The sequence below is a fragment of the Protopterus annectens genome, chromosome 2.part2 (assembly GCF_019279795.1).
Source record: "Protopterus annectens isolate FY-2018-M chromosome 2.part2, PAN1.0, whole genome shotgun sequence".
Lineage (NCBI taxonomy): Eukaryota > Metazoa > Chordata > Ceratodontiformes > Protopteridae > Protopterus > Protopterus annectens.
Genome location: NC_056730.1, coordinates 607,516,511 through 607,543,014, shown reverse-complemented (window position 1 = coordinate 607,543,014; position 26,504 = coordinate 607,516,511).

Genomic DNA, 26,504 nt, shown 5'->3' with positions numbered 1-26,504 from the left:
GCTCACAGGTGTGTCACAAGCCGTCCTACCATAACATGTGCAAACACTAAGCTATGTTTCTGTTAATTGAAGGGGAAGACATTCAACCTACACAGCAGTCAGGGTGTCACTGACTGTAAATCACTTGACACCTGTAACACTTAAGACCTCCCATGTGCATATAGCAGCACAATTGCCAAAGGTAGCGTCGGAACACATTGTAATGTGGGCAATACTGCTGCATGTCTGTAATACATATCATAAGATAGCAGGTGTTTGATTCACAGTACTGCCATGTGTGTTTGCTTGTGTGTCCATATATGCCACGTATGGTGGGGAATACATCCCAATTGTTACACACCCCTGTACACTGTTGTAGAGATCTGTACATACTGCAGTATAGAAAGCAAGACATAGGCAGGGGTGGTGTGTGTATCACACACATGTGAGCTATCTGTATGTGCATGACATAGGTGCATTCAACTGTGGACTCCACAGTGTGTGTGTGTATGTATGTATGGCTGTCTGGTCCATAGAGTGAGGATGTATGCTACCATAGTGAACAGATAGGACCCCTAACCCCTCCAAGTGATGCAATCTACTATCTTGTTGATGCCGTCGATCTTAGGCATTACTGACTACCTGTATATGTTCATTCTCTGTGTTGCGTCATGTGGGTAGACGGTACTGTAATGGTGATTACCATATAGGTAGGGGTCCTCACCTCAACACTATCAAGTGTGTGTGTGTGTGTGTGTGTGTGTGTGTGTGTGTGTGTGTGTGTGTGTGTGTGTGTGTGTGTCTGTGTTACAGTGTTGTTGACCCCGTGAGTGTGGGTGTGTTACTGTGTCTGAATACATGTGTGCGAATACGTGTGTGTGTGTGTGTGTGTGTGTGTGTGTGTGTGTGTGTGTGTGTGTGTGTGTGCGTGTGTGCGTGTGTGCGTGTGTGTGTGTTTGTGTGCAGTTATGTGTTCTCATCCTGTAATGTGAATGTGTATTACTGTACACAGTGAGGCCTCATGCTATCAACTGGCCTCTACCCTTGACATCAGCTTGACCGCTATGTAAACTACCCGCACCATGTAACTGTACCTGTGATGTCACCTGGCATGGATGTCACATCTCTAGACACTGTAGCTTAGTACACAGCTCACATGCTCCTGGATCAGCAGATGTGTAGACATCTTTGGAATGTCAGCCTTTCTAACATTGAGGTTGAAGCTACATATAGCATGCTGGTATTGACATACATGCCAGTGAGTAGTCCACATTTACACATGGGAAACTGCAAACACTGGTACTCAATGGCACATGCAATTAGACCTGAAGGAAGGAAGCAAGGCATCATTACCAACATGCTGTTACTGTTGTTACCAAGACACATACTGTGAACAGAAAACAATGCATTCTAAACCTGTACTACATGGTATGTCTGCTGCGTGTCAGCAGTACACAACAATTGTAATATACACGTATCTCCCTATTCTGTTCACCCTGTGCATCAGACCATATGAGCATGTCCCTGCACCAATGGTGTGGATGACAGGGATGTGGCACAGGCATCATCATATGCACAAGGTGATAATGTTTGCCAGGGGCCTAGGCTGCACCAGTGGATGACATCATGTGTGTGGGTTAGGGCCTGTGATCTAATTGGCCATGTGTGGTTGTTATACATGTGAGTGTTGCAGTGCCCTACAGATGTTTCTGGTGTGTGCATGTATGTGTGCACACAGTTCTGCCATGTGTCTGGCCTACACATGGGGTATTATTGACAGCTCCAGACTGTACAGACCAGGAATTACAGCTCACGGTGTCTGGACATGGCCATGTGACCTGTGCTTGTCAGGGGTTGCACGGGCACTACCAGGCAGAGGTACAGACTGGGTACTGTCCGATGACACATGTCCACTGGAACCCTGTCTCTGAAGCCTCTGCCCTTCTCTGTTCTGCCATTCAGCATATGCCTGTGCCACCATTGCAGTCTGAAACATGCATCTGGTGACACCAGCTGCTGCACTCTGTCCTGTAGGGGCATGTCGGCCAGAGGTCCTCCTACGAGCAGCACTGGCCACATGCCTGTGTGGCACATCTGCAGTCATTTGACTGACACCATGGTGTGAATACACACCTTCCATAGCCACCACACGTTTCTGTTCCAAGCTACCACACGCTAACTGTCCTTCCTCTATGGCCACTGGTGATGGGGTATGTGTTGGCATGAGAACTGGGTTATCAGGGATGAGGGGGATAAAGGTGAAATGGCAAACAATGGCACAGATTCAGCCCCTGACAACCCTGCCTGTACCTCAAGTATATGTTCATCATCACTGCTAGAGTCTGTTGGGACACTAACATCAGATGGACTGCAGGAGGGTAACGCATCTACATCACCTGTGAAGGCAAACAAAGACTCTACAATATAATACAGACACACACACACACACACACACACACACACACACACACACACACACACACACGCACCATGCATGTGATTTGACAGAAGGCATGCAACATTCATTGATACAGAAGACGGCGTGCAGCTCAGACAATAATAGTGGTAGTTATCATACATCCCTGGGTTGCACACAACAGCAAGCATGTGTCATAGCAGAAGCCATGCATTTCACACAATCATGGAGTAAGAATGAATCCCTGTGTTACACCAGGTGGACCAGCACAGGTTAACAGTACACATGGCTGATGTGAGGCATATGACCTTGACATTAACATGTAGTATGACATGTAATCTGCTGACGTGTGCATTGACATGCATACATGTTTGACACAATGGTGTCCTGACACATGTACAGCGGTGTAATGGTGTCACATTGCAGTGTTGTCTGTATGCCCTACAGATAGAATGCACTTTTAGCAGATGTGCATGACCAGTGAAGGGTATTATGAGGCATCTATATTGCTATACAGTGTGAAGTACAGACACAGTGCCATTGCATGGAATCATGACGCATCTCTATTGCTATACAGTGTGGATTACACACACAGTGGATAGCCATGACTGTGTGCATACACAATACATATATACTGTGGATTGTGACCCATGTCACAGAGGTGTATACACACTAAACCATGATGTGTCATGTGTAACAGGTCACAAAAGGACAAATGGGTGACACCCCTGCACATCTGCTAACATATCTTAGCTGCCTGGCAACCATGTCCACACATGGCAGACTTGTCAATACACCATGTCCCACATGACATTTTTGTACCACACACACGAGGTGCACGGCTGACAGTGATGTCCAACAGCAGCAAGGGAAATGTACTGTATCTGTGGCCTGATGTGGTTGTCTCTGTATGTATGTGGATTCTGTACAGGTGACGAGTGTCATGCTGTGACACAGTCATGATGTTCAAGACATCTTATGTGGTCGAATTAAGTGATGCCTCCACAAGCTGTGCACAGGCTTGTAGGATGTCCAGTGTTCCACATCTTGGAACTGCATCAAGGATGTTTAAATATGAGTAGTAAAAATCAGTTAAGATGCACCTTTACATGCTGTTTCAAGGATGTGCAACCTTTTCTGCACCTCAGAAGTGATTGCACAGAAAGCCAAACCACTCCTCTCCAGATAGCTTGCTGTGATAATATAGTGGTTAGTACTCCGTGTTGTGGCCACAGCAACCTCAGTTCAAATCCGAGTCACAGCAGTGTGGGAAGTCGTAGGAGATTCACTTTTCTTTATCGATAAGGAGGCTCAAGCTCAATGTCTGGAGACCATTGGAGATAATATACTTTAGAACTTGAGGCATTGCTAGGCAGTCCGGCAAATAGTGTCAAAGAGAAAGAAGGCAAGGACAAGGAAGACAGAGTGCAGATATCAACACAGTGAGTGTAAACAAGGACCAGCAGTCTGACCCCACCCTCTCATTTCTGGAAGTCTTCTATAGTGTCTCCCTCATCTTAGACCTCCCTAGGAGTATGCCTGTCATATATAGCAACTGTACTCAGCAAGGCATTGCATTCTGCCAGTGTGTTGCTGTAATGTGCAAGGAGCTCAGTAGGCCTTTGTGTGCCAATCCATGTGCTCTACAGACAATGGTAAGTTTGCAAGTGTAAAACGATGTAGCAAATGGACAGGGGAAGAGAGGAAAAAGGCATCTGGACAAAAAAGAAACTGCCTGCCTTTCATTGCAATCAGGTATTGAACCCTGTAATCTGCACACATAAAACCATCTCACTAACCACTAGGCCAGAGGAGTAGCAGAGCAGAAGTATTTCCAAATGTCAGACTCATATCTCAGGACTACTCACACTAAATGTACTAACACATTACTTTAATACTGGACATATCAAGGAGCTTGTAAATCTCATTCAGGTGGCTTTTAAACTGAAGTTAAGCTCCCTAGTTAAAGGGAGGGAGCTGTGCAGTACTACAGTGAAGGGATTTTAAGAGGGGAAATGAGAGGGCTTCTCCTATTCACACTTCACAGTCTCCGGTGTCTACAGCCTGCATAACTACCTGTCCATTGTGAAGAGTGATTTAGCAAAGTGGCACCACCATTCAAAGGAGACCATTCAAGGATGAAACCTGCTCAGGTTTTTGAATAGATGCCCTCTTTGACTGATGCAATTTACCATGGACTATGCCCTCGGCATATTCACGATCATGGCTAGCCCAAAAAAGTGAGGCAGGCAATAAAAAGATATGAACCATACACAGAATGAGTGGAACTGCATCAAGGATGTTTAAATATGAGTAGTAAAAATCATTAAGATGCACCTTTACATGCTGTTTCAAGGATGAGCAACCTTTTCTGCACCTCAGAAGCGATTGCACAGAAAGCCAAACCACTACTCTCCAGATAGCTTGCCGTGATCGTATAGTGGTTAGTACTCTGCGTTGTGGCCGCAGCGACCTCGGCTCGAATCTGAATCATGGCAGTGTGGGAAGTCGTAGGAGATTCACTTTTCTTTATCGATAAGGAGGCTCAAGCTCAATGTCTGGAGACCGTTGGAGATAATATACTTTAGAAGTTGAGGCATTGCTAGGCAGTCCAGCAAATAGTATCAAAGAGAAAGAAGGCAAGGACAAGGAAGACAGAGTGCAGATATCAACACAGTGAGTGTAAACAAGGACCAGAAGTCTGACCCCACTCTCTCATTTCTGGCAGTCTTCTATAGTGTCTCCCTCATCTTAGTCCTCCCTAGGAGTATGCCTGTCCTATCTTGCAACTGTACTCAGCAAGGCATTGCATTCTGCCAGTGTGTTGCTGTAATGTGCAAGGAGCTCAGTAGGCCTTTGTGTGCAAAGCCATGTGCTCTACAGACAATGGTAAGTTTGCAAGTGTAAAACGATGTAGCAAATGGACAGGGGAAGAGAGGAAAAAGGCATCTGGACAAAAAAGAAACTGCCTGCCTTTCACTGTAGTTAGGGATTGAACCCTGTAATCTGCACACATAAAACCATCCCCCTAACCACTAGGCCAGAGGAGTAGCAGGGCAGAAGTACTTCCAAATGTCAGACTCATATCTCAGGACTACTCACACTAAATGTACTAACACATTACTTTAACACTGGACATATCAAGGAGCTTGTAAATCTCATTCAGGTGGCTTTTAAACTGAAGTTAAGCTCCCTAGTTAAAGGGAGAGAGCTGTGCAGCACTACAGTGAAGGGATTTTAAGAGGGAAAAGCACGGGCAAAAAACCTCATCTCCGGTGTCAGCTGCCCTGTAATCTCCATAAAAGCATTACACTGCCCACATTAAAGGAGAGCATTCAAAATGTCAGTTTTAGATCTCTCATGGATGAGCAATTTACTACTAGCTGGCATAAAAATAAACCTATCCAGATAGTTAAGAAGTTAAGTCACCTAAAGGAAGATGAACCTAAGGAATGATATTGAGTGTAAGAAGTTAAATATTTACTTCGTCTCAGGGCTAGCACATTACGACCTAGAGAATTTAGCAAAGAGCCCACCATCAAAGAGGCTTCAAGGTAAGGGCAGTTCGTGTTTAGAGCCCTTTGGTTCAATCAACATGGAGTTGGCATGGCTGGAATTCACTTCTCCATAAGGAGGCTAGGCTAAAAGTGAACCTCAGAAAATGAACTGCTAGGATGTAACAGCAGGAAATAATCAAGAGAATGAAGGTAAGTGCTAAGGAGGCAACCTTTAACACCTGTGAACAAGGACCAAGTCTACACCACTCTCTAATGGCAGCCGTAGAGTTCTGGTTAGCTCTAGGAGCAGCCACCTTTCAAACCAAAGGAGCTGATCTGCCATATTCTAATGGCAAGGAGGCTCAAGCAGTGAGACGTTGGAAATGTACTCTAAACATGGAATTGCACAGTAAAATATGCAAAGGAAGAAGGAAGGAAAGGACGACAGAATCAACACGTGCTTTAAACAGAGCATTGAACCCCATCCCCATAAGCAGTCTCTAACCTCCCCAGAGTGCGGGCAGAAATGCTTCCTATTCTTGCACTTCCGGCACCATAAATTCTCCATTCTTAATGTGAATACAAGGAGCTTAAAGCCATTGGGTTAAACCTGAACTAAGATCCTAAATTAAGAGTGAAATGCAGTACACATGGACAGGGGTTAAGGGGAAATAGGCATCTCCAAAAACTCACAGCTCATGTTAACCATAACACTGCATGTGAGACTGATTCAAATGACCACATTCAAAGGAGAGCAATAAGTCAAACGACTCAGTTCAGGATCCACCTTATGAACAATTACATTGCATCGCAGAAACACTCAACTCTTCAAAGTGGGAGGAATAAAAGTCAACCTAAAGGGAGAACTGGTCGAACTACAGGATGGGTAAATTGAGTGAAATAAGGGTTCATCACTTACTGTCTCAGGTGAGCAACCTATACTCCTTTCAAGTGAGGGATTAGCAAAGTGACCCCAATTCAAAGAGGATGCAAGGATGAAACGTGCTCGTTTTGAAAGAGCCATCTGTCTGACATCCATTGGCATGTGGAAGTCAATACATTCTCTCATAAGTGCGCAGCAATGCAGACCATTGAAATATACTTTAGAAGGGCATTGTCAGGTGCTGAAATAGTGTCAAAAGTCAGAAGGCAGCACAAAATGTGCAAGATACAACTAGTGAACAAGACAGCAGCAGAAACCATATTTCGACAGTTTTATGTTCCTCATCTGTGTCCAGGATGTCTGTCTATCTGCAATGTGTACAAGATTCACTTTTCTTTTTGCATCGATAAGGGAGGCTCAAGCTCAATGTCTGGAGACCGATTTGAGATAATATACTTTAGAAGTTGAGGTACTGTTGCTAGGCAGTCCAGCAAATATCAAAGAGAAAGAAGGCAAGGACAATGAAGACAGAGTGCAGATATCAACACAGTGAGTGTAAACAAGGACCAGCAGTCTGACCCCACTCTCTCATTTCTGGGTCTATAGTGTCTCCTCATCTTAGTCCTCCCTAGGAGTATGCCTGTCCTATCTTGCAACTGTACTCAGCAAGGCATTGCATTCTGCCAGTGTGTTGCTGTAATGTGCAAGGAGCTCAGTAGGCCTTTGTGTGCAATGCCATGTGCTCTACAGACAATGGTAAGTTTCCAAGTGTAAAACGATGTAGCAAATGGACAGGGGAAGAGAGGAAAAAGGCATCTGGACAAAAAAGAAACTGCCTGCATTTCACTGTAGTTAGGGATTGAACCCTGTAATCTGCACACATAAAACCATCTCTCTAATCACTAGGCCAGAGGAGTAGCAGGGCAGAAGCGCTTCCAAATGTCAGACTCATATCTCAGGACTACTCACACTAAATGTACTAACACATTACTTTAACACTGGACATATCAAGAAGCTTGTAAATCTCATTCAGGTGGCTTTTAAACTGAAGTTAAGCTCCCTAGTTAAAGGGAGAGAACTGTACAGCACTACAGTGAAGGGATTTTAAGAGGGGAAATGAGAGGGCTTCTCCTATTCACACTTCACAGTCTCCGGTGTCTGCAGCCTGCATAACTACCTGTCCATTGTGAGGAGTGATTTAGCAAAGTGGCACCACCATTCAAAGGAGAGCATTCAAGGATGAAACCTGTTCAGGTTTTTGACTAGATGCCCTCTTTGGCTGATGCAATTTACCATAGACTATGCCCTTGGCATATTCACGATCATCGCTAGCCCAAAAAAGTGAGGCAGGCAATAAAAAGATATGAACCATACACAGAATGAGTGGAACTGCATCAAGGATGTTTAAATATGAGTAGTAAAAATCAGTTAAGATGCAGCTTTACATGCTGCTTCAAGGATGAGCAACCTTTACTGCACCTCAGAAGCAATTGCACAGAAAGCCACACCACTCCTCTACAGATGGCTTGCCGTGATCGTATAGTGGTTAGTACTCTGTGTTATGACCGCAGCAACCTTGGTTCAAATCCAAATCATGGTAGTCTGGGAAGTCGTAGGAGATTCACTTTTCTTTATCGATAAGGAGGCTCAAGCTCAATGTCTGGAGACCGTTGGAGATAATATACTTTAGAACTTGAGGCATTGCTACGCAGTCCGGCAAATAGTGTCAAAGAGAAAGAAGGCAAGGACAAGGAAGACAGAGTGCAGATATCAACACAGTGAGTGTAAACAAGGACCAGCAGTCTGACCCCACTCTCTCATTTCTGGCAGTCTTCTATAGTGTCTCCCTCATCTTAGTCCTCCCTAGGAGTATGCCTGTCCTATCTTGCAACTGTACTCAGCAAGGCATTGCATTCTGCCAGTGTGTTGCTGTAATGTGCAAGGAGCCAAGGAGCTCAGTAGGCCTTTGTGTGCAAAGCCATGTGCTCTACAGACAATGGTAAGTTTGCAAGTGTAAAACGATGTAGCAAATGGACAGGGGAAGAGAGGAAAAAGGCATCTGGACAAAAAAGAAACTGCCTGCCTTTTACTGTAGTCAGGGATTGAACCCTGCATTCTGCACACATAAAACCATCTCCCTAACCACTAGGCCAGAGGAGTAGCAGGGCAGAAATGCTTCCAAATGTCAGACTCATATCTCAGGACTACTCACACTAAATGTACTAACACATTACTTTAACACTGGACATATCAAGGAGCTTGTAAATCTCATTCAGGTGGCTTTTAAACTGAAGTTAAGCTCCCTAGTTAAAGGGAGGGAGCTGTGCAGTACTACAGTGAAGGGATTTTAAGAGGGGAAATGAGAGGGCTTCTCCTATTCACACTTCACAGTCTCCAGTGTCTACAGCCTGCATAACTACCTGTCCATTGTGAGGAGTGATTTAGCAAAGTGGAACCACCATTCAAAGGAGAGCATTCAAGGATGAAACCTGCTCAGGTTTTTGAATAGATGCCATCTTTGGCTGATGCAATTTACCATTGGCTATGCCCTCGGCATATTCACGATCATCGCTAGCCCAAAAAAGTGAGGCAGGCAATAAAAAGATATGAACCATACACAGAATGAGTGGAACTGCATCAAGGATGTTTAAATATGAGTAGTAAAAATCAGTTAAGATGCACCTCTACATGCTGTTTCAAGGATGAGCAACCTTTTCTGCACCTAAGAAGCTATTGCACAGAAACCCAGATAATTTTTCTCCAGATAGCTTGCTGTGATCGTATAGGGGTTAGTACTCTGTGTTGTGGCAACAGCAGCCACGGTTTGAATCTGAGTCACGGCAGTGTGGTAAGTCGTAGGAAATACACTTTTCTTTATCGATAAGGAGGCTCAAGCTCAATGTCGGGAGACCATTGGAGATAATATACTTTAGAACTTGAGGCATTGCTAGGCAGTCTGGCAAATAGTGTCAAAGAGAAAGAAGGCAAGGAAAAAGAAGACAGAGTGCAGATATCAACACAGTGAGTGTAATCAAGGACCAGCAGTCTGACCCCACTCTCTCGTTTCTGGCAGTCTTCTATAGTGTCTCCCTCATCTTAGTCCTCCCTAGGAGTATGTCTGTCCTATCTTGCAACTGTACTCAGCAAGGTATTGCATTCTGCCAGTGTGTTGCTGTAATGTGCAAGGAGCTCAGTAGGCCTTTGTGTGCAAAGCCATGTGCTCTACAGACAATGGTAAGTTTGCAAGTGTAAAACGATGTAGCAAATGGACAGGGGAAGAGAGGAAAAAGGCATCTGGACAAAAAAGAAACTGCCTGCTTTTTACTGTAGTCAGGGATTGAACCCTGTAATCTGCACACATAAAACCATCCCCCTAACCACTAGGCCAGAGGAGTAGCAGGGCAGAAGTACTTCCAAATGTCAGACTCATATCTCAGGACTACTCACACTAAATGTACTAACACATTACTTTAACACTGGACATATCAAGGAGCTTGTAAATCTCATTCAAGTGGCTTTTAAACTAAAGTTAAGCTCCCTAGTTAAAGGGAGGGAGCTGTGCAGTACTACAGTGAAGGTATTTTAAGAGGGGAAATAAGAGGGCTTCTCCTATTCACACTTCACAGTCTCCGGTGTCTACAGCCTGCCTAACTACCTGTCCATTGTGAGGAGTGATTTAGCAAAGTGACACCACCATTCAAAGGAGAGCATTCAAGGATGAAACCTGCTCAGGTTTTTGAATAGATGCCCTCTTTGGCTGATGCAATTTACCATGGACTTTGCCCTCGGCATATTCACGATCATCGCTAGCCCAAAAAAGTGAGGCAGGCAATAAAAAGATATGAACCATACACAGAATGAGTGGAACTGCATCAAGGATGTTTAAATATGAGTAGTAAAAATCAGTTAAGATGCACCTTTACATGCTGTTTCAAAGATGAGCAACCTTTTCTGCACCTCAGAAGCGATTGCACAAAAAGTCAAACCACTCCTCTCCAGATAGCTTGCCGTGATCGTATAGTGGTTAGTACTCTGCGTTGTGGTCGCAGCAACCTCAGCTCGAATCCACGTCATGGCAGTGTGGGAAGTTGTAGGAGATTCACTTTTCTTTATCGATAATGAGGCTCAAGCTCAATGTCTGGAGACCGTTGGAGGTAATATACTTTAGTGGTGTCCTGCAGAGTTCCTCAAGCAGCAGAGAGCAAAAGAGTGACTTTTTCCTGATTTAAGTATTTTTTTTTGGCTTTTTGATTATTTAATGCTTAGCGACTGCATTTTCACCAGTTTATACAGCTCTGCATTCTATTTAAACTGTTTTTGTGTTGATTAACTGTTTTGCACTTTTAAAAAGTTATTTGTTGCTTAATTTTACCTGTGAAACACACTCAAGTGCGCTAGCCGTTTAAAAGCATTTACAGCATTTACTGTCTGTTTTTCCTCTGTTTTCTGCAAAAAAGAAAAAAAAAAAAATCTTGTTTTCCTGCCTTACTGAACTAGAATAGCCCAGTCTTCAGAGTTTACTGATCTCTGGGCTTTGTGTTGGTTCCTGTGCTATTTTCATATCCTTATTTGGATAAAATGAAGCGTCTTTGTTCACCAGTGGGAGTGGGGAGCACTGAGCGGCCTATTTGTCCCTAGAGGAGTGGTTCCAGCCAGAAACTTGTAGTCTATTGGCCATTTTGGGTCAATTCCTAGCTCTTTTCAGCCCCCTGTAATAAAGCCCGCTTTAGCATGCTTTTTCGCTTGTGTTCAACTCAGCACAGCTCCTCGTGGTGTCCTGCAGAGTTCTACAAGCAGCAGAGAGCAAAAGAGTGACTTTTGCCTGATTTAAGTATTTTTTTCTGGCTTTTTGATTATTTACTGCTTAGCGACTGCATTTTCGCCAGTTTATACAGCTCTGCATTCTATTTAAACTGTTTTTGTGTTGATTAACTGTTTTGCACTTTTAAAAAAGTTATTTGTTGCTTAATTTTACCTGTAGGCTAACACACTCAAATGCGCTAGCTGTTTAAAAGCATTTATAGCATTTACTGTCTGTTTTTCCTCTGTTTTCTGCAAAAAAAAAAAAAAAAAAAATCTTGTTTTCCCGCCTTACTGAACTAGAATAGTCCAGTCTTCAGAGTTTGCTGATCTCTGGGCTTTGGCTTGGTTCCTGTGCTATTCCATATCCTATTTGGATAAAAGGAAGCTTCTTTGTTCACCAGTGGGAGTGGGGTGCACTGAGCAGCCTATTTGTCCCTAGAGCAGTGGTTCCAGCCAGAAACTTGTAGCCTATTGGCCTTTTTGGGTCACTTCCTAGCTCTTTTCAACCCCCTGCTATAAAGCCCGCTTTAGCGCGCTTTTGTGTGATTTAGCGCAGAGTTGCCCATAGAGCACCATCGGGCAGCGCAGGTTAAACAAGGTTAAACTATTTCTGGCTCCGTAAAGTGTGCTCTTCAATTTTTCCCTTAGAACTTCTCTACTTGCAATCTAAACAGTCTATTCTCTATCTCAAAAGCTCAGCACTTGCTCCTAAAGCATTTTTATATAGGTAAAGTACTTATATACTAAACAAAGTACTACATTAGCCTAGAATCCTTGAGTACCCATTTCCTATAGGTCCCTTCTGACTCAGTTACACAGCAAACTTTTAATAGCATGTCGAAGGGTCAGTTGCTAGCGTCCTCTCCTGTTCAGCTGGTGAATCTGGGCATCTTGAGGCAATGTTACAATTGCCTCATGTACACAGACAACCCACTCCTTCTCCCACAAAACACAAATACATGTGAGATGCAACTATATAGCCAAACTGGAGGCTGAGCTCTCTCAACTCAGGACTGGCAAGACCAGACAGGAGGAGAAGGAAACCACGCACACCACAAACCCAGTTTCACATAGAACTATCACAACTGCAAAACAAACACATAAACACACAAAGACATACTCGGAGGCACTGATCAAAAATCTACCAAAACTACAGAGGCCTCCAAAGCAGACACCCAAGCAACTGCCACCTCAAGACATAAGACATGCAACACATAGTTCTCAAAGTCAGTGTGCTAAACAGTCACAGCCCTTAAGGCCAAACACAATGCCAGACACACTTGTTATAGGTGACTCCATAGTCAGACACACTGATGTCCCACTTAGTCAGACACACTGACGTCCCACTCACCAGACTGAACAAGGAAAAGATCACAGTAAGCTGCCTGTCAGGCGCTAGAATTCGCCACATAACACAAGCACTCAGGTCACTCTACAGCAAGTACAAGTATGACTCAGTCATTGTCCATGCCAGTGTGAACGACCTGAGACGTACCTCCCTGGACTACATGAAAAGAGACATAGAGGAGCTCTCAGATTATGTAGCCCAGGCCGGTATGACCCTGACCCTGAGCAGTATCCTACCCTCACCAAGAATGATGCCATAATACAGAGACAAAATGATCAGCATTAATAATTGGCTTAATTACTGGTGTCATTCTAAGGATCAATGTCTGTCTGCCTGGGATGACATGTGACAAGCCACGCTGCTTCATGAGGATGGCTTGCACCTGTCACCCTGGGCTTCGGATATTAATAAAGGCTCTTGCCACCCCATAGTGCCTTTTTAGGCAAGGCTCAAATGATAAACCTACCGCCCTAGAAAACAAAAATGGAGAAAAACTAAGGGTAATACTGCTCAATGCCAGAAGTCTAAACCTCAAGATGCACTCCCTCAGCCCTCCTCAGTATGGAGAACATGATGTCTGTGCTATGACTGAAACCTGGTTCAAGGCTCCTGAGAGCACCCCAGCACTATCAGGTTATACCTCATATCATGCGTTCGCCCCAAAATCCGGACCGAACCACAAAAGGAGTGGGAGTATCCATATTCATAAAGGATACCCACACCTCCAGGTTAGTGGCAATGCACTGACATCGGAGACCATCCAGGTGCAATTAACCATAGGTAAACTGCCCTACAGTTTGTAGCATGCTACAGACCACCTTCTCAAACTCAGGAAACCCACACAGCCTTCCTGAAGACACCGGAGAGTATGAATGTCTCTCCAAACACCATCATATTGGGTGACTTCAACTACCCAAACATAGACTGGGAACATTACTCAAGCCCCAACACCCTAGCCCAAAGGTTCCTGGAGTTCATAAACTCAAATGCTATGGAACAACTAGTCACCATTCCAACAAGAGGAGAAAATATACTAGACCTGATCATCACAAACATGGGGTCAAAATGCTCCACACCAAGTATATCCCTCATTGGTGAGATCAGACCATAAATTAATCTCATTGGAGATCCACATCCCCCCACCCCAGCAAAAAGACCACAGTGAAGAACTTCTCAAAGCAAACTTCACACTTCTTAAGACTGGAGTGGTATCCTTCAAGGCCCCGAGCCAGTGGAAACCACAACCCACGCTGCTGAAACCCTTACAAATGCCTTCTCTGAGCACCTCCAGGAATGTATGGATCAAGCAATCCCTAATAAAATCAAGACCCTTTCCACCAAAGGCAGGCGCCCGGTCTGGTGGACCCCAGCCATAAACAAACTCTACAACAAGAGGAGAAAGCTACACATGACAGAGCAAAATCCTAAAAGGGAAGGCATCTCTGATCAATACTAGCAAAAACTACAATCACTCATAAAATCATCCAAGGCCAACTTTGAGAGAAAAATCTAATGACACAAAGACAATCATAAGACCTTCTTTAGCTATGTTAGAAACCTGGGTGGAAACTCCCAGATATGCTCAGAATTAGTCCAAAATGATAAAAAATCACTGAACCCACAGACATTGCCAACATACTGGCAGATATGTTTCAGTGCAAATTTCTCCTCCCTCCCCCAAAAGGAGAAATATCTATCCACCAGAGTCTAGCCTCCCAAACATCTCAGATGCCCAGGTGAGAGCTGCTCTCTAAAGCAAAAAACACAGCATCAATGGGACCGGACGGTGTCCCCGGCTGTGCTGCTACGAACTCAATGAGGAACTAAACTCACACATAAGGCTGCTGTTTAATCTTAGCCTTACTACAGGATACGCCCAAAGAATGGCGTACGGCAACTGTGGTCCCACTCCACAAAGGCGGAGCTTCTACGGACCCTGGAAATTACCACCCCATAAGCTTGACGAGCCTTGTCTGCAAAGCTATGGAGAGGATCATAATGGAACTCATAAATAAAGACATTGGGGACCTACAGACACTGGATCCAACCCAATTTGGCTTTGTCAAGGGCAGATCCTGCCTCTTGAACTTGGTCAACTTTTTCGAAACAGTCACTAAGGCCATTGATGAGGGTAAGGCAGTTCACACAGCCTACCTTGACCTAGCAAAAGCGTTCAACACAAAACCCCACTCGGGCATCATAGAAAAGCTCACCAGCTTAGATGGAAACCCATATGTCACAAGATGGGTTGCAAACTGGCTCAAGGACAGAACACACAGGGTTAGAGTTGCTGGTGCCATGTCAGACTCTAAGCTGGTCACGAGCAGTGTCCCACAGGGCTCAGTCCTGGGCCCCCTCTTGTTCGCATTTATTTTTCTGAAGTGCAGGCAAACATAGGGGGATTGTGGCTGACAAAATTTGCAGATGACTGCAAACTGGGCACCATAATTGACACTCCATCAGACACAGACATCCTCCAGAGAGGTCTCATAGAAATGGATAACTGGTGCCAGAGCCATGGCCTTAAGCTAAATGCCAAAAAATGTATAGTCATACCCTTTGGGAAAAAAAAGGAAACCCTAATTACCACATAAGTGGTAATCTTAAACACAGAAGAAGTTATCAGGGACCTGGGGACCCAAGTTGACAGTAACCTCTCTTTTGACACTCACATTGCCAAAGTGGTTAGGAAGACCTTCTACATTGCCCACCTGATCATGAAGGGATTCACATCCAGATCAGGAGAGGTCATGGTACCCTGTACTCTTCACTTATCAGACCAATGATTGAGTACAACGCCCCATTCAGAATGTACCTACCCGACACCTGCAGCAGTTGGAAAGACCCCAAAGTTCCTCACCAAAGGATAAAGGCTCAAACATATGCCATCGATGCCCGACTGAAGAAACTCCAGCTCTATTCAGTCGCATACCGTCTGCTCAGAGGTGATCTGTGCCTGACATACAAGGCCATGTCCAACCCGAATTAATGGACATGCTCCACCTCAAAAATCCAAATCCACCAGAGCCACGAGAGAGCAAGAGACTTAAACATAACACGGATATAAATAGGATGTGCTGGAGGGACAGATTCATCACCCAGAGACTCCCTACACTATGGAACAGAATCCCAGTCCATGTGAGGCAGAGCCCCTCACTAACTCTGTTCAAGAGAAATCTTGACGAGTGGATGGGAGATCGTAGGTTTACCCCGGGAATCATCTCTGTGTCACTGCTGGACAGAGACACAGCAAACTAATGGGTATAGTATTCTCATCCTAATGGGTGGTGAAAGCCACACACACTCTGGCTAGGCTTATAAATGCCCTAGGGCAGATAGCCTAGTATGAACCTATGCACCTATGAACCTATGAACTTGAGGCATTGCTAGGCAGTCCGGCAAATAGTGTCAAAGAGAAAGAAGGCAAGGACAAGGAAGACAGAGTGCAGATATCAACACAGTGAGTGTAAACAAGGACCAGCAGTCTGACCCCACTCTCTCATTTCTGGCAGTCTTCTATAGTGTCTCCCTCATCTTAGTCCTGCCTAGGAGTATGCCTGTCCTATCTTGCAACTGTACTCAGCAAGGCATTGCATTCTGCCAGTGTGTTGCTATAATGTGCAAGGAGCTCAGTAGGCCTTTGTGTGCAAAGCCATGTGCTCTACAGACAATGGTAAGTTTGCAAGTGTAAAACATTGTAGCAAATGGCCTGGGGAAGAGAGGAAAAAGGCATCTGGACAAAAAAGAAGCTGCTTATCTTTCACTGTAGTCAAGGATTGAACCCTGTAATCTGAACACATAAAACCATCTCCCTAACCACTAGGCCAGAGGAGTAGCAGGTCAGAAAAGTTTCCAAATGTCAGACTCATATCTCAGGACTACTCACACTAAATGTGCTAACACATTACTTTAACACTGGACATATCAAGGAGTTTGTAAATCTCATTCAGGTGGCTTTTAAACTGAAGTTAAGCTCCCTAGTTAAAGGGAGGGAGCTGTGCAGTACTACAGTGAAGGGATTTTAAGAGGGGAAATGAGAGGGCTTCTCCTATTCACACTTCACAGTCTCCGGTGTCTGCAGCCTGCATAACTACCTGTCCATTGTGAGGAGTGATTTAGCAAAGTGGCACCACCATTCAAAGGAGAGCATTCAAGGATGAAACCTGCTCAGGCTTTTGAATAGATGCCCTCTTTGGCTGATGCAATTTACCATGGACTATGCCCTCGGCATATTCACGATCATCGCTAGCCCAAAAAAGTGAGGCAGGCAATAAAAAGATATGAACCATACACAGAATGAGTGGAACTGCATCAAGGATTTTTAAATATGAGTAGTAAAAATCAGTTAAGATGCACCTTTACATGCTGTTTCAAGGATGAGCAACCTTTTCTGCACCTCAGAAGCGATTGCACAGAAAGCTGAGCCACTCCTCTCCAGATAGTTTGCCGTTATCGTATAGTGGTTAGTACTCTACGTTGAGGCCGCAGCAACCTTGGTTCGAATCCGAGTGTGGGAAGTTGTAGGAGATTCACTTTTTTTTATCGATAAGGAGGCTCAACCTCAATGTCTGGAGACCGTTGGAGATAATATACTTTTGAACTTGAGGCATTGCTAGGCAGTCCGGCAAATAGTGTCAAAGAGAAAGAAGGCAAGGACAAGGAAGACAGAGTGCAGATATCAACACAGTGAGTGTAAACAAGGACCAGCAGTCTGACCCCACTCTCGCATTTCTGGCAGTCTTCTATAGTGTCTCCCTCATCTTAGTCCTCCCTAGGAGTATGCCTGTCCTATCTTGCAACTGTACTCAGCAAGGCATTGCATTCTGCCAGTGTGTTGCTGTAATGTGCAAGGAGCTCAGTAGGCCTTTGTGTGCAAACTCATGTGCTCTACAGACAATGGTAAGTTTGCAAGTGTAAAACGATGTAGCAAATGGACAGGGGAAGAGAGGAAAAAGGCATCTGGACAAAAAAGAAACTGCCTGCCTTTCACTGTAGTCAGGGATTGAACCCTGTAATCTGCACAGATAAAACCATCCCCCTAACCACTAGGCCAGAGGAGTAACATGGTAGAAGTGCTTCCAAATGTCAGACTCATATCTCAGGACTACTCACACTAAATGTACTAACACATTACTTTAACACTGGACATATCAAGGAGCTTGTAAATCTCATTCAGGTGGCTTTTAAACTGAAGTTAAGCTCCCTAGTTAAAGGGAGGGAGCTGTGCAGTACTACAGTGAAGGGATTTTAAGAGGGGAAACGAGAGGGCTTCTCCTATTCACACTTCACAGTCTCCGGTGTCTACAGCCTGCATAACTACCTGTCCATTGTGAGGAGTGATTTAGCAAAGTGGCACCACCATTCAAAGGAGAGCATTCAAGGATGAAACCTGCTCAGGTTTTTAAATAGATGCCCTCTTTGGCTGATGCACTTTACCATGGACTATGCCCTCAGCATATTCACGATCATCGCTAGCCCAAAAAAGTGAGACAGGCAATAAAAAGATATGAAGAGAAATGAACACTGTCAATGCCAGGAAATGCTGTTATAGAATCTTTTAATTCCACAGATTAAAAAACAGACTGAGCGCTTTCATCCCCTCATGGGGAAAAGGTATGAACCATACACAGAATGAGTGGAACTGCATCAAGGATGTTTAAATATGAGTAGTAAAAATCAGTTAAGATGCACCTTTACATGCTGTTTCAAGGATGAGCAACCTTTTCTGCACCTAAGAAGCGATTGTACAGAAAGCCAAACCACTCCTCTCCAAATAGCTTGCCGTCATCGTTTAGTGGTTAGTACTCTGCGTTGTGGCCGCAGCAACCTCAGTTCGAATCTGAGTCACGGCAGTGTGGGAAGTTGTAGGAGATTCACTTTTCTTTATCGATAAGGAGGCTCAAGCTCAATGTCTGGAGACCGTTGGAGATAATATACTTTAGAACTTGAGGCATTGCTAGGCAGTCCAGCAAATAGTGTCAAAGAGAAAGAAGGCAAGGACAAGGAAGACAGAGTGCAGATATCAACACAGTGAATGTAAACAAGGACCAGCAGTCTGACCCCACTCTCTCATTTCTTGCAGTCTTCTATAGTGTCTCCCTCATATTAGTCCTCCCTAGGAGTATGCCTGTCCTATCTTGCAACTGTACTCAGCAAGGCATTGACTTCTGCCAGTGTGTTGCTGTAATGTGCAAGGAGCTCAGTAGGCCTTTGTGTGCAAAGCCATGTGCTCTACAGACAATGGTAAGTTTGCAAGTGTAAAACGATGTAGCAAATGGACAGGGGAAGAGAGGAAAAAGGCATCTGGACAAAAACAAAACTGCCTGTCTTTTATGGTAGTCAGGGATTGAACCCTGTAATCTGCACACATAAAACCATCTCCCTAACCACTAGGCCAGAGGAGTAGCAAGGCGAAAGTGCTTCCAAATGTCACACTCATATCTCAGGACAACTCACACTAAATGTACTAACACATTACTTTAACACTGGACATATCAAGGAGCTTGTAAATCTCATTCAGGTGGCTTTTAAACTGAAGTTAAGCTCCCTAGTTAAAGGGAGGGAGCTGTGCAGTACTACAGTGAAGGGATTTTAAGAGGGGAAATGAGAGGGCTTCTCCTATTCACACTTCACAGTCTCCAGTGTCTACAGCCTGCATAACTACCTGTCCATTGTGAGGAGTGATTTAGCAAAGTGGCACCACCATTCAAAGGAGAGCATTCAAGGATGAAACCTGCTCAGGTTTTTGAATAGATGACCTCGTTGGCTGATGCAATTTACCATGGACTATGCCCTCGGCATATTCACGATCATCGCTAGCCCAAAAAAGTGAGGCAGGCAATAAAAAGATATGAACCATACACAGAATGAGTGGAACTGCATCAAGGATGTTTAAATATGAGTAGTAAAAATCAGTTAAGATGCACCTTTACATGCTGTTTCAAGGATGAGCAACCTTTTCTGCACCTCAGAAGCGATTGCACAGAAAGCCAAACCACTCCTCTCCAGATAGCTTGCTATGATCGTATAGTGGTTAGTCCTCTGCGTTGTGGCCGCAGCGAATTCGGTTCGAATTCGAGTCACGGCAGTGTGGGAAGTCGTAGGAGATTCACTTTTCTTTATCGATAAGGAGGCTCAAGCTCAATGTCTGGAGACCGTTGGAGATAATATACTTTAGAACTTGAGGCATTGCTAGGCAGTCCGGCAAATAGTGTCAAAGAGAAAGAAGGCAAGGACAAGGAAGACAGTGTGCAGATATCAACACAGTGAGTGTAAAGAAGGACCAGCAGTCTGACCCCATTCTCTCGTTTCTGGCAGTCTTCTGTAGTGTCTCCCTCATCTTAGTCCTCCCTAGGAGTATGCCTGTCCTATCTTGCAACTGTACTCAGCAAGGCATTGCATTCTGCCAGTGTGTTGCTGTAATGTGCAAGGAGCTCAGCAGGCCTTTGTGTGCAAAGCCATGTGCTCTACAGACAATGGTAAGTTTGCAAATGTAAAATGATGTAGCAAATGGACAGGGGAAGAGAGGAAAAAGGCATCTGGACAAAAAAGAAACTGCCTGCTTTTTACTGTAGTCAGGGATTGAACCCAGTAATCTGCACACATAAAACCATCTCCCTAACCACTAGGCCAGAGGAGTATCAGGGAACAAGCGCTTCCAAATGTCAGACTCATATCTCAGGACTACTCACACTAAATGTACTAACACATTACTTTAACACTGGACATATCACTGAGCTTGTAAATCTCATTCAGGTGGCTTTTAAACTGAAGTTAAGCTCCCTAGTTAAAGGGAGGGAGCTGTGCAGTACTACAGTGAAGGGATTTTAAGAGGGAAAATGAGAGGACTTCTCCCATTCACACTTATAGGTTCATAGGTTCATAGGTTCATCCTAGGCTATCTGCCCAAGGGCAATTATAAGGCTAGCCCATAGTTATGTGGCTTTCGCCACCCCTTTAGTTTGAATAAAAACTATGCCTATTATTTTGCTCTGCCTCTGTCAAGCAGTGACACTGAAGTAATCCCTGGGGTATATCTGCGATCTCCCATCCATTGGTCAAGATTCCTCTTGATCAAGGCCAGCGAGGTGCTCTGCCTCACATGTACCGGGATTTTGTTCCACAGCATAGGGAGTCTCTGGGTGATGAATCTGTCCCTCCAGCACATTCTATTTATAACTGTGTCAAGGTTTAAGTCTCCTGCCCTTGTGGTTCTTAGGGATCTAGATTTTTTGAGGTGAAGCATATTCATCAAATCTGGGTTTGACATGGCCTTATATGTCAGGCACAGGTCACCTCTGAGCAAGCGGTATGAGACTAAATAGAGCTGGAGTTCTTTCAGTCGGGCAGCATAAAACATATTTTTGAGACCCTTTATCCTTTTGGTGAGGAACTTTTGGGGCCTTTCAAGCTGCAGCAGGTGTCGGGTCAGATACATTCTGAACGGGGCATTGTACTCAATCATAGGTCTAATGAGAGATGAGTACAGGGGGACAATGACCTCCCTTGATCTGGATGTGAATCCCTTCATGATCATGTGGGCAATATAGAAGGTTTTCCTGACTACTTTAGCAACATGAGTGTCAAACGAAAGGCTACTGTCAACCTGGGTCCCCAGATCCCTGATGACTTCTTCTGTGCTCAGTGGATTGCCACGTATATGGTAGCGAGGGGTAACCTTGTTTTTCCCGAAGGGTATGACTATGCATTTCTTGGCGTTTAACTTTAGGCCATGGCTCTGGCACCAGTTTTCCATTTCTGTGAGGCCCTTCTGAAGGATATCTGTGTCAGATGTGTTTTCGACTATGGCGCCCAGTTTGCAGTCATCTGCAAACTTTGTCAGCCATAACCCTCCTGTGTTTGCTTGTACTTCAGAAAAGTAGATGCCGAACAAGAGTGGACCCAGGACTGAACCCTGTGGGACACCACTTGTGACAGGCTTTGAGTCTGACATGGCTCCAGCAACTCTGACCCTGTGGGTTCTGTCACTTAGCCAGTTTGCAACCCATCTTGTGATGTATGGGTTTACATTCAAGCTGATGAGTTTTTCGATGATACCTGAGTGGGGTATTGTGTCGAAGGCCTTTGCCAGGTCGAGGTAGGCTGTATGGACTGCCTTTCCCTCATCAATGGCCTTGGTGACTGTCTCGAAAAAGTCAACCAAGTTTAAGAGGCAGGATCTGCCTTTGACAAAGCCAAACTGGGTTGGATCCAAAGTCTGCAAGTTCCCTATGTCTTTATTTATGAGTTCCATTATGATCCTCTCCATGGCTTTGCAGATAAGGCTTGTCAAGCTAATGGGGCAGTAATTTCCAGGGTCGGTGGAGGCACCACCCTTATGAAGTGGGACCACAGTCGCTGTGCGCCACTCCTTGGGTACGTATCCTGAGGTGATGCTAAGATTAAATAGCTGTCCCAACTGTGGGTTTAATTCCTCGTTGAGTTCGTGAAGCACACAGCCGGGGACACCATCCGGTCCCATGGATGCTGTGTTTTCTGCCTTAGTGAGAGCAGTTCTCACTTGGGCGTTGGAGATGTTTGGGGGGCTACAATCCTCTGGTATAGATATCTCTCCTTTTGGGGGGGATGGGGGGAGAAGTTTGCACTGAACCTGTCAGCCAATATGTTGGCAATGTGTGTGGGTTCAGTAATTTTCACATCATTTTGAACTAATTCTGAGCATATCTGGGAGTTTCCTCCTAGGTTTCTAACATAGCTAAAGAAGGCCTTATGATTGTCTTTTGAGTCCTTGGCGATTTTTCTCTCAAAATTTGCCTTGGATGATTTTATGAGGGCTCTTAGTTTTTTACTTATGATGATCAAAGGTGTCTTACCTTTCAAGGATTTTGCTCTATCTTGTAGTAGCTTCCTCCTTTTGTTGTAGAGCTTGTTTATGGCTGGGGTCCACCAGACTGGACGCTTGCCTTTGGTACAGAGAGTCTTAGTTTTGTTTGGGATTGCCTGATCCATGCAGTCCTGTAGGTGCTGGTAGAAGGCATTTGTAAGTGATTCAGCGGTTTGAGTAATGTTTACCACTGGCTCAGGGGCCTTAAAGGAGACCACACTAGTTTTAGAAGTGTGAAGTTGGGGTTTGACAAGTTTTTCTCTGTGGACTTTATTTTCAGGTGGGGCGGGATGAGGACCTCCAGCGAGATTAGTTTATGATCTGATCTCACCAGTGAGGGGTATACTTCTGGTGTTGAACATTTTGATCCCATGTTCGTGATGATGAGATCAAGTATGTTTTCTCCTCTTGTGGGGATGGTGAATAGTTGTTCCATGGCATTTGAGTTTATGAACTCCAGGAATCTTTGGGTTAGAGTGTTTGGGCTTGAGTAGTGTTCCCAGTCTATATTAGGGTAGTTGAAGTCACCTAGTATGATGGTGTTTGGAGATACATTTATCCCCTCCAATGTTTTCAGGAAGGCCATGTGACGTTCCTGAGTTTGAGAGGGTGGCCTGTAACATGCTACAAATTGCAGAGCAGTCTTGCCTATGGTTAATTGCACCTGGGTGGTCTCCGATGCATGCGTTGCCACCAACCTTGAGGTGTGGGTGTCCTTTATGAATATGGACACCCCCCCCCTCCTTTCTTGGTGTTGTCCGGATTTTGGGGCCGGGACGCATGATATGAGGTGAAACCTGTTAGTGCTGGGGTGCTCTCAGGAGCCTTGAACCAGGTTTCTGTCACAGCACAGACATCGATGTTCTCCATATTGAGAAGGGCCTCGAGTGCGTGCATCTTGAAATTGAGACTTCTGGCATTGAGCAGCATTACCCTTAGTTTTTTTCCTTTTTGGTGTTCTAGGGTGGTAGGTTTAGAATTTGAGCCTTGCCTAAAAAAGGCACTATGGGGGTGGCAAGAGCCTTTGCCAATATCCAGAAGCCCAGGGGTGACAGGTGCAAGCTGTCCCTTGCGAAGCAGCGTGGTTTGTCCAGCATGTCATCCCAGGCAGACAGACATTGGATCCCCTTTGAATGACTTCAGAATTTAAGCCAATTATTAAAGCTGATCATCTTATCACTGTATTGTGGCATCATTCTAGGTGAAGGTAGGATACTGCTCAAGGTCAGGGTCATACCTGCCTGGGCTACATAATCAGAGAGCTCCTCGATGTCCCTTTTCATGTAGGCCAAGGAGGTACGTCTCAGGTTGTTGACACCAGCGTGGACAATGACTGAGTCATACTTGTACCTGCTGTTGAGAGACCTGAGTGCTTGCGTTATGTGGCGGATTCTAGCACCCGACAGGCAGCTTACTGTGACCTTCTCCTTACTCAGTCTGGTGAGCGGGACGTCAGTGTGTCTGACTTTGGAGTCACCAATGACAAGTGTGTCTGGCATTGTGTTTGGCCTTAAGGGCTGTGACTGTTTGACACTCTGACTGTGTGGTCATGTGTTGCATGTGTTGGGTCCTGAGGTGGTAGTTGTTTGGGTGTCTGCTTTGGTGGCCTCTGCTGTTTTGGTAGATTTTTGATCAGAGCCTCCGAGTATGTCTTTGTGTGATTATGTGTATGATTTGAAGATGTGATGGTACTATGTGTGACTGGGTATGTATTGTGTGTGGTTACCTTCTCCTCCTGTCAGTTCTTGCCAGTCCTATGTTGAGAGAGCTCAGCCTCCAGTTTGGACTTATAGTTGCATCTCTCGCATGTATTTGTGTTTTGTGGGAGAAGGAGAGGATTGTCTGTGTACATGAGGCAATTGTAACATTGCCTCAATATTCCCAAGTTGACCAGTTGAGCAGGAGAGGACATTAGCAACTGATCCCTCGACATACTAGAAGTAATAGATAAAAGACTTTCAAAGGACTCCGGGGGATGTGGGTTTTAGGCTGGTGGGGTACTATCTATAATAAGAGTGCTTTATCAAGGTGCAAGTACTGTAGGAGTAAGTGATAGGCTTTACAGATAGAGAATAGTCTACTTGGGAATCAAGTAGAGATGAACTTTTCAGTTATAGGATACGCTGGTTTGATCAGCAGTACAGCTCAAGGAAGGTGGTTTCAAGGGAAAATTTGAAGAGTGGAATTTAGATGGCCCGAATAGTTTAACCTTGTTTAACCACCTCACAGTCTCCGGTGTCTACAGCCTGCATAACTACCTGTCCATTGTGAGGAGTGATTTAGCAAAGTGGCACCACCATTCAAAGGAGAGCATTCATGGATGAAACCTGCTAAGGCTTTTGAATAGATGCCCTCTTTGGCTGATGCAATTTACCATGGATTATGCCCTCGGCATATTCACGATCATCGCTAGCCCAAACAAGTGAGGCAGGCAATAAAAAGATATGAACCATACACAGAATGAGTGGAACTGCATCAAGGATGTTTAAATATGAGTAGTAAAAATCAGTTAAGATGCACCTTTACATGCTGTTTCAAGGATGAGCAACCTTTTCTGCACCTCAGAAGCGATTGCACAGAAAGCCAAACCACTCCTCTCCAGATAGCTTGCCGTGATCGTATAGTGGTTAGTACTCTGCATTGTGGCCGCAGCAACCTCGGTTCGAATCTGAGTCACGGCAGTGTGGGAAGTCGTAGGAGATTCACTTTTCTTTATCGATAAGGAGGCTCAAGCTTAATGTCTGGAGACCGTTGGAGATAATATACTTTAGAACTTGAGGCATTGCTAGGCAGTCCGGCAAATAGTGTCAAAGAGAAAGAAGGCAAGGACAAGGAAGACAGAGTGCAGATATCAACACAGTGAGTGTAAACAAGGACCAGAAGTCTGACCCCACTCTCTCATTTCTGGCAGTCTTCTATAGTGTCTCCCTCATCTTAGTCCTCCCTAGGAGTATGCCTGTCCTATCTTGCAACTGTACTCAGCAAGGCATTGCATTCTGCCAGTGTGTTGCTGTAATGTGCAAGGAGCTCAGAAGGCCTTTGTGTGCAAAGCCATGTGCTCTACAGACAATGGTAAGTTTGCAAGTGTAAAACGATGTAGCAAATGGACAGGGGAAGAGAGGAAAAAGGCATCTGGACAAAAAAGGAACTGTCTGCCTTTCATTGTAGTCAGGGATTGAACCCTGTAATCTGCACACATAAAATCAGATCCCTAACCACTAGGCCAGAAGAATAGCAGGGCAGAAATGCTTCCAAATGTCAGACTCATATCTCAGGACTACTCACACTAAATGTACTAACACATTACTTTAACACTGGACATATCAAGGAGCTTGTAAATCTCATTCAGGTGGCTTTTAAACTGAAGTTAAGCTCCCAAGTTAAAGGGAGGGAGCTGTGCAGTACTACAGTGAAGGGATTTTAAGAGGGGAAATGAGAGGGCTTCTCCTATTCACACTTCACAGTCTCCGGTGTCTGCAGCCTGCATAACTACCTGTCCATTGTGAGGAGTGATTTAGCAAAGTGGCACCACCATTCAAAGGAGAGCATTCAAGGATGAAACCTGCTCAGGCTTTTGAATAGATGCCCTCTTTGGCTGATGCAATTTACCATGGACTATGCCCTCGGCATATTCACGATCATCGCTAGCCCAAAAAAGTGAGGCAGGCAATAAAAAGATATGAACCATACACAGAATGAGTGGAACTGCATCAAGGATGTTTAAATATGAGTAG